Genomic DNA, 12515 nt, shown 5'->3' with positions numbered 1-12515 from the left:
GAGTAAGATGGAACACAGGAGGACTCCCCTCATCAACCATGGGCCTTCACACAGACATGCACATATGTGCCACACATATATGCACAAGAAAAAAAACCCAGTATATGCTGCCTCCAATAAACCAGTGAAACTAGCAAAAACAGCCAAAACCTGAGAGCCAAAGGTCAGAAAGTAATGTACTAAGCAAATGTAAGCTGTAAACAAGCTGGCTTTGGAATTTCCATATCTGATAAGGTAGATAGCAAATCAAAACTAGTCAGAGGGCTGGAGAGATGGCTCAGTGGTTAAGAGCACCGACTGCACTTCCAGAGGTCCTGAGCTCAAATCCCAGCAACCACATGGTGGCTCACAACCATCTGTAATGGGATCTGATGCCCTCTTCTGGTGTATCTGATCACAGCAACTGTGTACTCACATTCATAAAAATAAATAAATCTTAAAAAAAAAAAAAAAACTAGTCAGAAAAGATAAGAGAAATAAAAGCAAATAAAAGGACCAGCTAATGGCATACATGCAAAAATGTAAATATGCACCAATGCCTGGGGCCCACTGTGCTGTCTTTTGACATTCACTATGGCATACATATACATGAAGACCACTCTGACTCACTCCCCTACACACAAATAAATAAGTAAATGTAATCAAAATACACATTTTTTTAATTGAAATAATTCCTTGTTTCTTATCGGACCACAATGGAAATGAGAAATCAGCAGCAAGGCAAACCTCAAACACTACACAAACATGTGAAGACCAAATAAAAACCTGCTAAATAAGCAGGGGGGTCCTCAGAAGAAACGGGAGAAGAAATTTAAAAACTGCTAGAATCAGATGAAACTGGTGACTTGCCCTAGCAGCTGAGGCACCCTAAGGAGAAGGCTTACTGTGCTAATCAAATTTAAAAAAATCAGAGAGATTTCAGAGTAGGTAACCAAATGATGTACCTCAGGGTTCTTGAGAAATAAAAAGCCACCAAAACCAAATAGGTAGACAGCAAAAAATAATAAAGATGAGGACAGAAATTAATGAAACAGAGACTACAAGAATAATATATAAGATCAACCAGAGCTTCTTTGAAAATATTAGCAAGATTTATAATTCCCTCACCAAACCAACCAGAAGCAAGGTAAACAAGTTCAAATTTATGAAATTATAGATGAAAGAGAGCTGTTGCCAATGAAATACGGATGGTTACTAGGAAACACTTTTAAAATGTATATTCTCAAATGTGGAAACACCTAGAAGAAATGTGTTAATTTCTGAATGTGTACAACCAGCCCGAATTAAAGCCAGATAATACCAACAATTTACATAGACCTAAGAAGCTGTGGAACTGAGGCAAATGAAAAATTCCCCGCAGGCTGTAGCCCAGGACCAGGCTGTAGCCCAGGACCAGGTGGCATCAGTCTGAACCCTACTGAGCTGTCAGGGAAAATCTACCAATACTTCTAAAACTGTCCCTCCAATAGGAAGGGAAGGAACAATACTACGAAAGTCATTCTAAGAAGCTGACATTTCCAACAGCAAAACAAAACAAGAACACATGTACATGTCACACACACAAACAAAGAAAAATACAAACCAATACACAATTTCCCTGATGAACACAGATGCAAAAGGAAAGACATCAAGACTATCCCTACTTGAAGGTGACATACAGGACCTCGTGGACTCTGACAGAGAACTGCTACATTTGTCAGCACTTTCTTTTTCTTTCTTTTTTCTTTTTTTTTTGATTTTTTTTTGAGACAGGGTTTCTCTGTATAGCCCGGACTGTCCTGGAACTCACTCTGTAGACCAGGCTGGCCTCGAACTCAGAAATCCGCCTGTCTCTGCCTCCCAAGTGCTGGGATTAAAGGCGTGCGCCACCACCACCCAGCTTAGCACTTTCAATATAGTTGCAGGAGGCAAGGTCAGCTTTTTTATACAGTAATACTGAATTTTCTGAGAAAGAATTAGGAAGAATACCCTGTCCACAATTGAAGGAAAAAGGAATAAACATAACCAAGGAGGTAAAGGCCTCTACAATGAGAATGTTCTGACTCGAGAAAGGAAATTGAACAAAACACCAGGTACTGGGGAAGTCTGCTATGTTCCTGGGTTGGCAGAATTAATAGTATGGAAGTTGATATATTACAGAAGTATTCCACAGATTTAATGTAGCACCTTCAAAATTCCAATGGCTGCCCTTAGAGGAAGGCACAACTGCTAAATAGCAAGAGAAAAGTGTGGTTGCTGGCAGCAGGCACGAGGTGCCACCTGCTGGTAGAACACAGATTAGCACTACTGACATTTTAACTAGTTAAGTTCATTTTTCTGTTTCCAATAATAGCTTCTTTATTTTTTAAATGTGTTTTTCTTAAAGCAAGATCTCAGAGACCTTGTACCTCTGATTTTTCTGATTCAGATTCCTAAGTTCTAGTATTAAAGATTAAAGTACAACAAACCTTCCAGATGCCACCCAGCAAAGGAAGTCTTTTTAAAAGTACTGCTCTTAGTATTGTGTATGGATGGAGAAAGCTACTCCCAGGACATAAAGATATCAAAGAAAAGTCCCAGGGAGTTGGGAGATGGCTAAACTGGTAAGTGCTTGCCATGCCAGTATGAGAACTGGGTACAATGCCCAGCACCCATGTAAATGCTGGGCGTGGCAGCGTATGTACAACCCCAGCACTAGAGAGGCACGGGCAGGAGGGACCCAGAGGATCACTCCCCAAATCAGTGAGCTCCAGAAGAGTGAGAGAATAAGGTGAAGAGGAAGACCCAGTATCAATCTCAAGCTTCCATACACACATACCCACACATGTGCATACACAGGCACAGACACAGTCACCCACAGACACAGACAGAGACAAATACACAGACACTGACAGACAGTCATAGGCATAGACAGACATAGACAGACACAGAAACAAACACAGACAGGAAGAAACACAGAGACACACACAGACAGATACAGATAAACACAGAAACAGACACAGACAGAGACACACACAGACAGATACAGATAGACACAGAGACACACAGAGACAGATACAGATAGACACAGGCAGACACAGAAACAGCCACAGACAAACACAGACAGAGACACACACAGACAGATACAGAGACACAGACAAACACAGACTTAGACACAGATACAGTCACAGAGAGACTCAGACACAGGTGCTGTCACAGTTACATAGACACAGACACACACATAGACACAGACTCAGACACAAAAAGAATCACAGAGACAGACTCAAATGTAGTCAGACAGACAGACAGACACAGACACAGGCAGGAAGCAAGAAAGGAAGGACGGAATCTCAATGCTAGAACTACCTTCTTACAAGTTGTTGGTCAGAAAGGCTCCTCTGGTCCCCAAAACAATAAATACTATGACCACTGCTGTTGATTGCCCACAGCAACTAAATGGTAATACCCAACTGTGCAAGACACTAGGTGCTTTGGCTGCAGGCTATAAAGAAACAAAGCTGAACTGAGCTGGAAGTGCCCCCTGTTGGCATTTCAGTGCTAGAACGTGCTATGCAGGCTGCTAGAGGAGAACTATCACCCACAGTCTTACTCGGCTGTGAGACTTTCAAGTTATACCAGGTGCAAACCAGTCAGGGTGTGCCCACTGTGCAATTATAGGGCTAACCAACGTTTATCTGATGGGAGCTGAGGCCTGCTCTACAGGAGGGAATTCACTCTGGTACAGGAAACTTGATCAAAGGTCTACTCCTAGTGAGGAAATACAACTGTTGTTTTGCCAACTGGTGTGCCTGTCAACTTGTCTTCTACATATCCATGCTGATGCCCAAGCACTACTGCTCTTAGGCCTCGTGAGAAGCTTTAGCAACGGGTGATGGTTACTGCAGATACCCTTTGCTTATCTAAGGAACGAGAACAGGTGACTGTTAGTGCTTAGACACCCACTAGGAGGGTAGCTACACCAACTGCTCCAAGGTATATCGCAAGAGAACCGTAAGAATGTGAGGACCAGAGGAAGGGACAGAATGTCATGGAGCACTGTCTTCTAGGCATGCCCTGGCCACTGCATGCTTGAACCCCCAGTAGCTGTGACTGCCTACAGAGGACCAGTCCATCGAAATTCTGTCCTGGCATAGGGAGGGTCCCACCTCTTCCTGCAGGCTCCTGGGCAGTTTACTCATTGCTGAGGGGAAGGGTTTGTAAGAAAGAAAAGACAGGACACAGACACACAAGTAGAAGGGGATGGAGTAGAAGAAGAAAGGAAAGGGAGAGAAGAGAGGGTAATAGAGGTATAATCAAAGCATATTGCATATATGTGCATGTATGGAAATATCATAATAAAATTAATATATAATGAAAATCAAAATGAAATGCTCCTCCTGTTCAGAAGCCATCCTTCCTTCATTTGAATGGGACAAACAAAAGAAAGGCATAAATCCAAGAGCTATCTTGTCAGCACTTCACTTCAAACTGAAATGTACCATCTCTTACTTCCTTTTCTCCCTCCCTCTCTTCCCCTTTGCACCTCCCTGCCTCCCCTTTCATCTTGCTAGGAAGCCCAACTGGACTCAAAATCACTGTACAGCAAGGGATAGCCTTAAACTGAATATTCTTGGGTCTCAGTCACCTGCAAGGTGGAGTTATGTAGTGTTTCATCACAATTCAGCATCTTCTCCTGATGTCAGCCTGCTTAGACAGCCCTCACAGTGGCTGGTATGTGCTGCACACAAGTCCACAGGGTCACATGTGCCCAGTGGCCCACCAGCTTGTGCTGCTCACATCTCAGCCTTGGTCAGAAAGGCTTTTATTTGCAGTGGGTGGTAGTTAATGCAAAGAATCACAACTGGTCCAAGTGCTGGGAGTAAGTGGCTGCTGAGTGTCTAGCCTTGAACAATGTCATCATCTTCAAAGCTCAGGGGACATCATGAAGAGGGGGCAGAAAGAATGAGAGTCAGACAGTGCTTTAGCCTTTATCAGGGGTGGACCCTGTGTGCTACCAACCTGTTAGGCAGGATCTACCCTTGATACAACAGTGCTGTGATTGGTAAGAGGTTAACCAATCACTTTCTGGTTACATTTCAGGCCTGCTCTGGAGGAGGAAAGTCACTTCTGGTACTGTAAACCTAGTCAAGAGGTCATGGGCCCTACCAGGGAATCTGCTCCTAAACCTGAACAGACTGAACCCTTCAGTGATGAGGACAGGCACCTTGCTGCTACTATTGCTGGGGCAGGAGGTATTCCTTCCAGTAAATAACCCCCAACCTACGTACACAGGAGCAGCCCTACTTAAACTCACTGCATCACATGATTGGAAGGAGAACTCCTCAGAAGAAACTCGGCAGGAGCAGGAGGGTGAGAAGAGTCCTGGGGGTGAATACACGTTAGGATTAAAATTATTTTTAATGCCTACCTAGCTATACTTTTCAAATCTAGTAAACATAACTCATTGGAATCTAATGTTTAATCTTCTTAGGTTTATACATAATTAGATTGGATTTTCTTATCAAGATCATTTTCAATCTTGACTCTTGGTGCTATCTAACCTTGACAGGCTTGTCACGAAACCTTTACTTAAGCCACTGATAAAAACTTGGGTATGAAGGTATGCATACACACACACACACACACACACACACACACACACACACAAACATACCATATACATACATATATCCAAAGACTAATCATAGGAGCCTGACATTACAGGCTGGTATAGCATATAATCTATACAAACCTTTTTTTGTGTGTCTGGTTTTAGAGTGTTCTTTCTAGTGGAAATAAAGATATCAAATGCTACTTCTACATATAAATAGTATTATGGCAAAATATTTACTGAAAAGTGTCTATTTCTCCCTGGTAATCAATTGATCATACAGAAAAAAAAACTTAAAAATATGAAAGTACATTAAAAGAGAATTAATAACAAGTCACCTAAAATATCTTTGTGTACAAATGTTTAGGCACTCATACTGATCCAAAGCTGCTCATAGATTATTAGTTGTGACTCAGGAGTGTTCCAACAACATCTGGGGTTCTAATACTGAGTCTTAAGATGTGAACAATTACATTGTAGCTATATATGTCAGACACACTGGGCTCTGGCTTTAATTTCTCTAACACATAACAGTCATATGGACTTTTCCAACTATGTTCTCATGAAAAGAAGTCCTGTTCAACACACAATGAAGCACTGCAGATGGTAACCCTGAAGTCCAAATGTTTACATTCAAACGCTCTAACTTCCCTGTTTGCTAGCGATGTGATCTAAATGACTTGCCTCACCTTTCTGTGCCTCGATGTCATTTATAGAGCTGAGCAGTAACAGCGCCTATCTTAGAGAGGTTTGCTAAGAATTAAATGAGTGATACATACTAATGATGCATTGCTTTAATGCGATTCTGCCAAAAGTTAACATGCCCGCTCAAAGCCTGGCCCCTGGTGTAGGGATACTGAATTATGGTTGAACTTTTAGGAGCTGCAGTCAGGTGGGAAGTTAATTAGGTCTCCAAGATAAATAAATGATTTCCTCATAGGAGTCCATGACAGCAAATTGCTAACAGGAGCCCAGAACCTTTGGAGTACTGTTCTGTATGCATAACTCAACCCTCACACACACCCTACTGACATGGCAATGCCATTTACCTCGAAGCCCTCACCACAGGTGACCACATACCAGTGCTACACTCTCAGATTGAAAAAAAAAAAAGTGAGCTGAATAGATCTATTTTTGCTTATAAAGTAACTAGCTTTAGATTTTTTCATAACACTAAATATATTAAGGCAAAGGATTTGTAATACAGTCTGTCATTAGATGTTTAGAAACCAGAAGATTAGGTGTTTACTAGAATTATTTTAAATTTTGAGACGGTCCAATATAGTCTTTTAGTACTGAATTTGCTACCGAGGCAAAGATGATTTGAATTTCTGATCTATCCACCTCCTGTGTGCTGTGTTTTTAGGTTTGTCTATCTCCTACATGATACTGCAGCTCAAACCCAAGGCCTGGTACCTGGCAGGCCAGCACTCTGCTGAGTACCTAGCCAGCCATGCAGTTATCACTATGATTATCCACTTAACTCATTCCTGCTCAGTGCACTGTCTTCTGTCTGCTCTGAACATGGCACTACAATGGGTATTAAGAGCTGGGCTCTAAAGTCGGAAGCATTCAGATCTGAGTCCCGGCTTCACCACTTAGCAGCAGTACTGGTGTTGGAAAGTAACTTAGCCTCTTAGCTTCCTCAGATAAAAAGAGGACAAAACATGATACCTACACTTCATGGAACCATAAGAATTCAATGAAAATGAAAGGCACATGCTTCTCAGGCTAGCCGGCACATGCTTCACAGGCTAGCTGGCACATGCAGATCTGAAAAGGGAATCTCTGTCGAGGACCACTGGTTTGTCTGCCTGGATGGTTAGTTGTTTGATGGACTGCTTTAACTCCTTAGTACTTTAGTAGGCAAAATCTGAACTGTGTCATTCTCCTCTCTGAAGTCTTAGAAGACTCTTCTAGCATCTAACTTTAGGTAAATACCACTCTTCATACTTGTAGGTGTTGTGATTTACAAACTGTCATACTTTGAATATGAAACATCACCCACGGGCTCATGTCCCCAGCACTGTACTACATGTATTCTGAATACCCCTCCCTCCCTCCCTCCCTCCCTCCCTCCTTCCCTTCCTCCCTCCCTCCGTCCCTCTCTCCCTCTCTGCCCACCTCTCAATTAATTCTCCCATCTTTCCCTATTGGTTACTTCTTTTTTAACAAAGCATACTTTCCAATAGTCATTCTTGACAAAGTATGTTTTGACTAAAACATTAAAACTTATAAAACTTATCTTTTCTGTCTACACCTTGCTGCATATTTTTAATTATGGTGTATGTACATATGTGTGCAGGATCTGGGGGTACATGCGTGTTCCATGGCTTGCTTGCAAGTGGATGTCAGGTGACAACTTTTGGAGTCAGAAACTGAGCTCTAGGGACCAGACTGTCATCAAGCTTTCTCTGCAAGTGTTTGTACTTGGTGCCACCTCAACTGGGCCACAAAGACAGGTCTGCACAGGCTGCTGTTCCTAGGCAATCCTGGCCCCTTTCTTTCTGCTGTGTGGTTTCCTCCCAAGTTACTTATTTCATAATTTTACCCGAACTCATGTATCCTTTCTCTACTGATGAATCTAATAAGGCTCCAACCAAGCAGCAATGGAATCTACACTAAACAGTGCAGGCCAGGAAACCAAGTGCTCCTCTGACACCATGCAACTCTTAATTGCCTTATTTATTCTTGTAATCTAAGTTCTGAGCATCAAATAGAGATGTAAAAATATCAGTATCAAAATCCAGCTCTCAGGAGACAAAGGTAGGTAGAACTTTGGTATGTTCAGGACCAGCCTGGTCTACATAGCAAATTCCAGGCCTACCAGGGTCACACAGTAAGACACTATATTAATTAATAATAATAGTAGTAGTAGTAATAATAATAATAAAGCAATAATATCAGTTCTTGCTCTGTAGAAATCCAAAATTTCTAAATTTCTTTTAAATGTTTCTATTATTTTATAATAAAAATATTTCAGCTATACTGCAATCTTCAACATAGGAAGAACTACGCTTATTATACTTAATTTATATAAAATCAAGGGACACATAGTCAAGCCAATGGGCCAAATCCTGTCACAACAAAGAATAGTTCTCAGCTATGCCTGGTGGCACATGCCTTTAATCCCCACACTTGTAAAGCTGAGACAGGTGGATCTCTGTGACTTTGATACCAGTCTGAGTCTGGTCTACACAGCAAGTTCCAGGCTAGCCTGGGCTACATTGTGAGACCTATCTCAAAACAAACAAACAAATACACACATGCATATAATATACACATACACACACATACACATACACACATATATACAAACACACACACATATAAAACATATATAAAATAAAAAGATGACTCAGCAAGTAAAGGCATCTGCCAAGCCTAACCTGAACTGGAGCCACAGGACACTCATGGTTAGAAGAACTAGTTCCTAGGAGCTGCCTTCTCTGAATGCTACACATACTCCATGGCACATACAAAAATGGTGGGAGCTGGGATGCAGCTCAGTGGTCCAGTGTGTACTTAGTATGTGTCAGGCCTACAGCTCAGTGGTCCAGTGTGTACTTAGTATGTGTCGGCCCTTGATTCATTTCTAGCAACCAGAAGAGGAGGAAGAGGAGTGACAGAAACTATTGTAACTTAAAAACCTAAGACTTACCATCTAGTTCTGTTTAGAAAAGTTGGCTGTTCTGATATTCAAGTATGTACTTAAAGAAGACTTGAGACTGGCTAGAGAACTGGTTCTGTGCTGAAGTATTTGCTCCATCAGGCTGGAGAGACGGCTCAGTGTTCTTAAAAAAGCACTCACTGTTCTTAAAAGGGACCTAAGTTCAATCCCTGCAACCACAGAGTGGCAGGCACCCATTTGTAACTCCAGTTCCAGAAAAGCCAACACCTTCCCCTGACTTCCATATGCACTTGGTACACAGATATACATACATGCAGACGAAACATTCATGTGCATAAAATAAATAAATAAAACTTAAAAAAATAAAGTATTCCTCTGTCTCCACGTCCTCACCAACATGCGCTGTCACCTGAGTTTTTGATCTTAGCCATTCTGATTTTTTAAGGTGGAATCTCAGAGTCACTTTGATTTGCATTTCCCTGATGACTAAGGATGTTGAACATTTCTTTAAGTGCTTCTCGTCCATTCGAGATTCCTCTGTTGAGAATTCTCTGTTTAGATCTATACCTCATTTTTTGATTGGTTTGTTTGGGTTCTGGAAGTTAGTGTCTTGAGTTCTTTATATATTTTGGATATTAGCCCTCTATCAGATGTGGAGTTAATGAAGATCTTTTCCCATTCTGTAGGCTGCTGATTTATCCTACTGACAGTGTCCTTTGCCTTACAGAAGCTTTTCAGTTTCATGAGGTCCCACTTATCAATTCTTGATCTTAGACCCTGAGCCGTTGGAGTTCTGCTTAGGCAATTCCCCCATGCCCATGAGTTCACGGCTCTCTTCCACGTTCTCTCCTATCAGATTCAGTGTATCTGATCTTATGTTAAGGTCCTTGATCCACTTGGACTTGAATTTTGTCCAAGGTGATAAATATGGATCTATTTTCATTATTCTATATACGGACTGCCAGTTAGACCAGCACCATTTATTAAAGATGCTTTCTTTTGACCATTGTATATTTTTGGCTTTTTACACTTCTCTATTGCTGGTGGGATTGCAAACTGGTATAATCACTCTGGAAATCAATCTGGAGGTTCCTCAGAAAATTGGAAAGAGATCTACCCGAAAACACAGCTATACCACTCTTGGGCATATACCCAAAAGATGCCCCATCATACCACAGGGGCATGCACTACATTATGGTCATAGTGGCCTTACCTGTGATAGCCAAAAGCTGGAAACAACCCAGATGTCCCACAATGGAAGAATGGATACAGAAAATGTGGTTCATTTACACAATGGAATACTACTGAGCTATCAAGAATGAGGACATCATGAGTTTTTCAGACAAATGGATAGAACTAGAAAATATCATCCTGAATGAGACAACTCAGACCCAAAAGGACATGCATAGCATGTACTCGATAATAAGTGGATATTAGCCAGAAAAAAAAAAGTACAGAATACCCAGGATACAATCCACAGAAGTCAAGAATGCTAACAAGCCGAAGGGCCCACGTGAGGATGCTTCAATCCCACTTAGAAGGGAGAAGAAAGCCATCAAGGGAGGCAGAGGGAGGGAGGCACCTGGGTGGGAGTGGGGAGGGTGAGGGTAAAAGGTGAACATGATCAGGTAGGTATTAGTTGGGGGGGGGAGGATAGGAGAGAAGCCCTTAGGGCCAGCAGAATAAATGGAAATATGCAACCTCAGGAGGTGGAAGAAGGGGGAACCCTCTAGAATGTATTGGAGACCTGGGATGTGAGAGATTCTCAGGACTCAGAGGGAGGGACCTTGGATGAAACAGTGGGGAGAGGAAACCTGTAGAGTCCTCCTCCAGTAGAAAGACAGGGCATCAAGTAGAGGGATGGGGTTGCCATCCACAGTCAAAAACACTGACCCAGAATTGTTTCTGTCTAAAATAACAGCAGGGACAAAAATGGAAAAGAGACTAAGGGAAAGGTGGTCCTGTGAACAGCCCAACTTGGGATTCATCTCAAGGGGAAGCTCCAAGGCCTGACACTATTACTGATGCTATGGTATGCTTACAGATAGGGGCCTAACATAGCTGTCCTCCGAGAGGCCCAATAAGCAGCTGACTGAGACAGATGCAGATACTTACACCCAACCAATGGAATGAAGTCTGGGACCCCTGTAGTTGAATTAGGGAAAGGTTGGAAGAAGTTGAGGAGGAGGGTGATCCCATAGGAAGACCAGCAGTCTCAACAACCTTGGCCCCTGAGATCTCTCAGACACTGAGCAACCAGCCAGGCACCATATACCAGCTGATATGACGTCCCCAACATGTACAGCAGAGGACTGCGTGGTCTGGCCTCAGTGAGAGAAGACGTGCCTAACCCTTGAGAGACTTGAGGCCCCAGGAAGTGGGGAGGTTGGGGGGGGAGGGTGGTAGGGGGGGAAAGGGTTGAGTCGGGGTGTAGGACAGTGGGGTGGACATCCTCTTAGAGACAGTGGGGAAGAGGAATGGGATGTGGAACTGTGGGAAGGCAGACTGGGAAGGGGTAATGACTAGATTGTAAAAAAAATAAAATTTTAAAAAGTATTTGTAAAAAAAAAAAAAAGTATTTGTTCTATATGTGAAAGGCCCTAGATTTCACACACCACACACACACACACACACACACACACACACACACACAAATACAGGGAGAAAAGAAAGTAGGAATTTGTTTAAATAGATTTATAAAAAATATAACTGGAGATCACTACAAATAGAAAAACGAGCATAATACATATGCATATCCCTAAACCATTTCCATTTCCTTGGCCTGCATTTTCATTAAGTTCTAAGATAATCTAAACATCTTCATTAGCATATTTTATAGACTATAATATACATATCCATGAATATATCATATATATATATATATATATATATATATATATATATATATATGAGTCGCAGGTGTTGCGGGAACTGAATTTAAACCTTAGCAGCCCACTCCTTCCTTAACTACTTTAGTTGACACAAATGTGAGCCATTAACAGGGTGTCATCCACAGTAGGGTGTCAAGTCACAGGTGTATCCCTTCATAACACGTGCCCTCTCCCTTCACACAGCAGTCAACAGCAGTTTACCTGTCTCTTCCCATCTGGCTAGACACTTCTGTAAATTTAGTCTTGTATGGTTCCCCTACAAATGCTTAAAGACTAAAGAATGTCCAATAGCCAAACCTCAGAAGTTACGAGTGTGAGGGTGAGTGTGTCATGTGCACAGAGACAGATGGGGGCATGAGGGTGTGTGTGGCCGGTGTGTGAGCCACACATACAGAGACAGATGGGGGCACGAGGGTGTGTGTGG

At 42.1% G+C, this 12515-nt stretch overlaps 1 protein-coding gene across 7 annotated transcripts in view; it reads right to left on the bottom strand.

Moving 5' to 3' along the window:
- Vps8 (VPS8 subunit of CORVET complex) overlaps positions 1-12515 on the bottom strand; it is a 223185-nt gene that overhangs the window by 149655 nt on the left and 61015 nt on the right. The gene's annotated exons all lie outside the window — the stretch shown is intronic.

Source organism: Grammomys surdaster, unplaced genomic scaffold, assembly GCF_004785775.1.
Source record: "Grammomys surdaster isolate TR1022 unplaced genomic scaffold, NIH_TR_1.0 382, whole genome shotgun sequence".
Taxonomy (NCBI): domain Eukaryota; kingdom Metazoa; phylum Chordata; class Mammalia; order Rodentia; family Muridae; genus Grammomys; species Grammomys surdaster.
The sequence above is the reverse complement of the archived record's forward strand: the minus strand, read 5'-3'. Positions and strand labels throughout refer to the sequence as shown.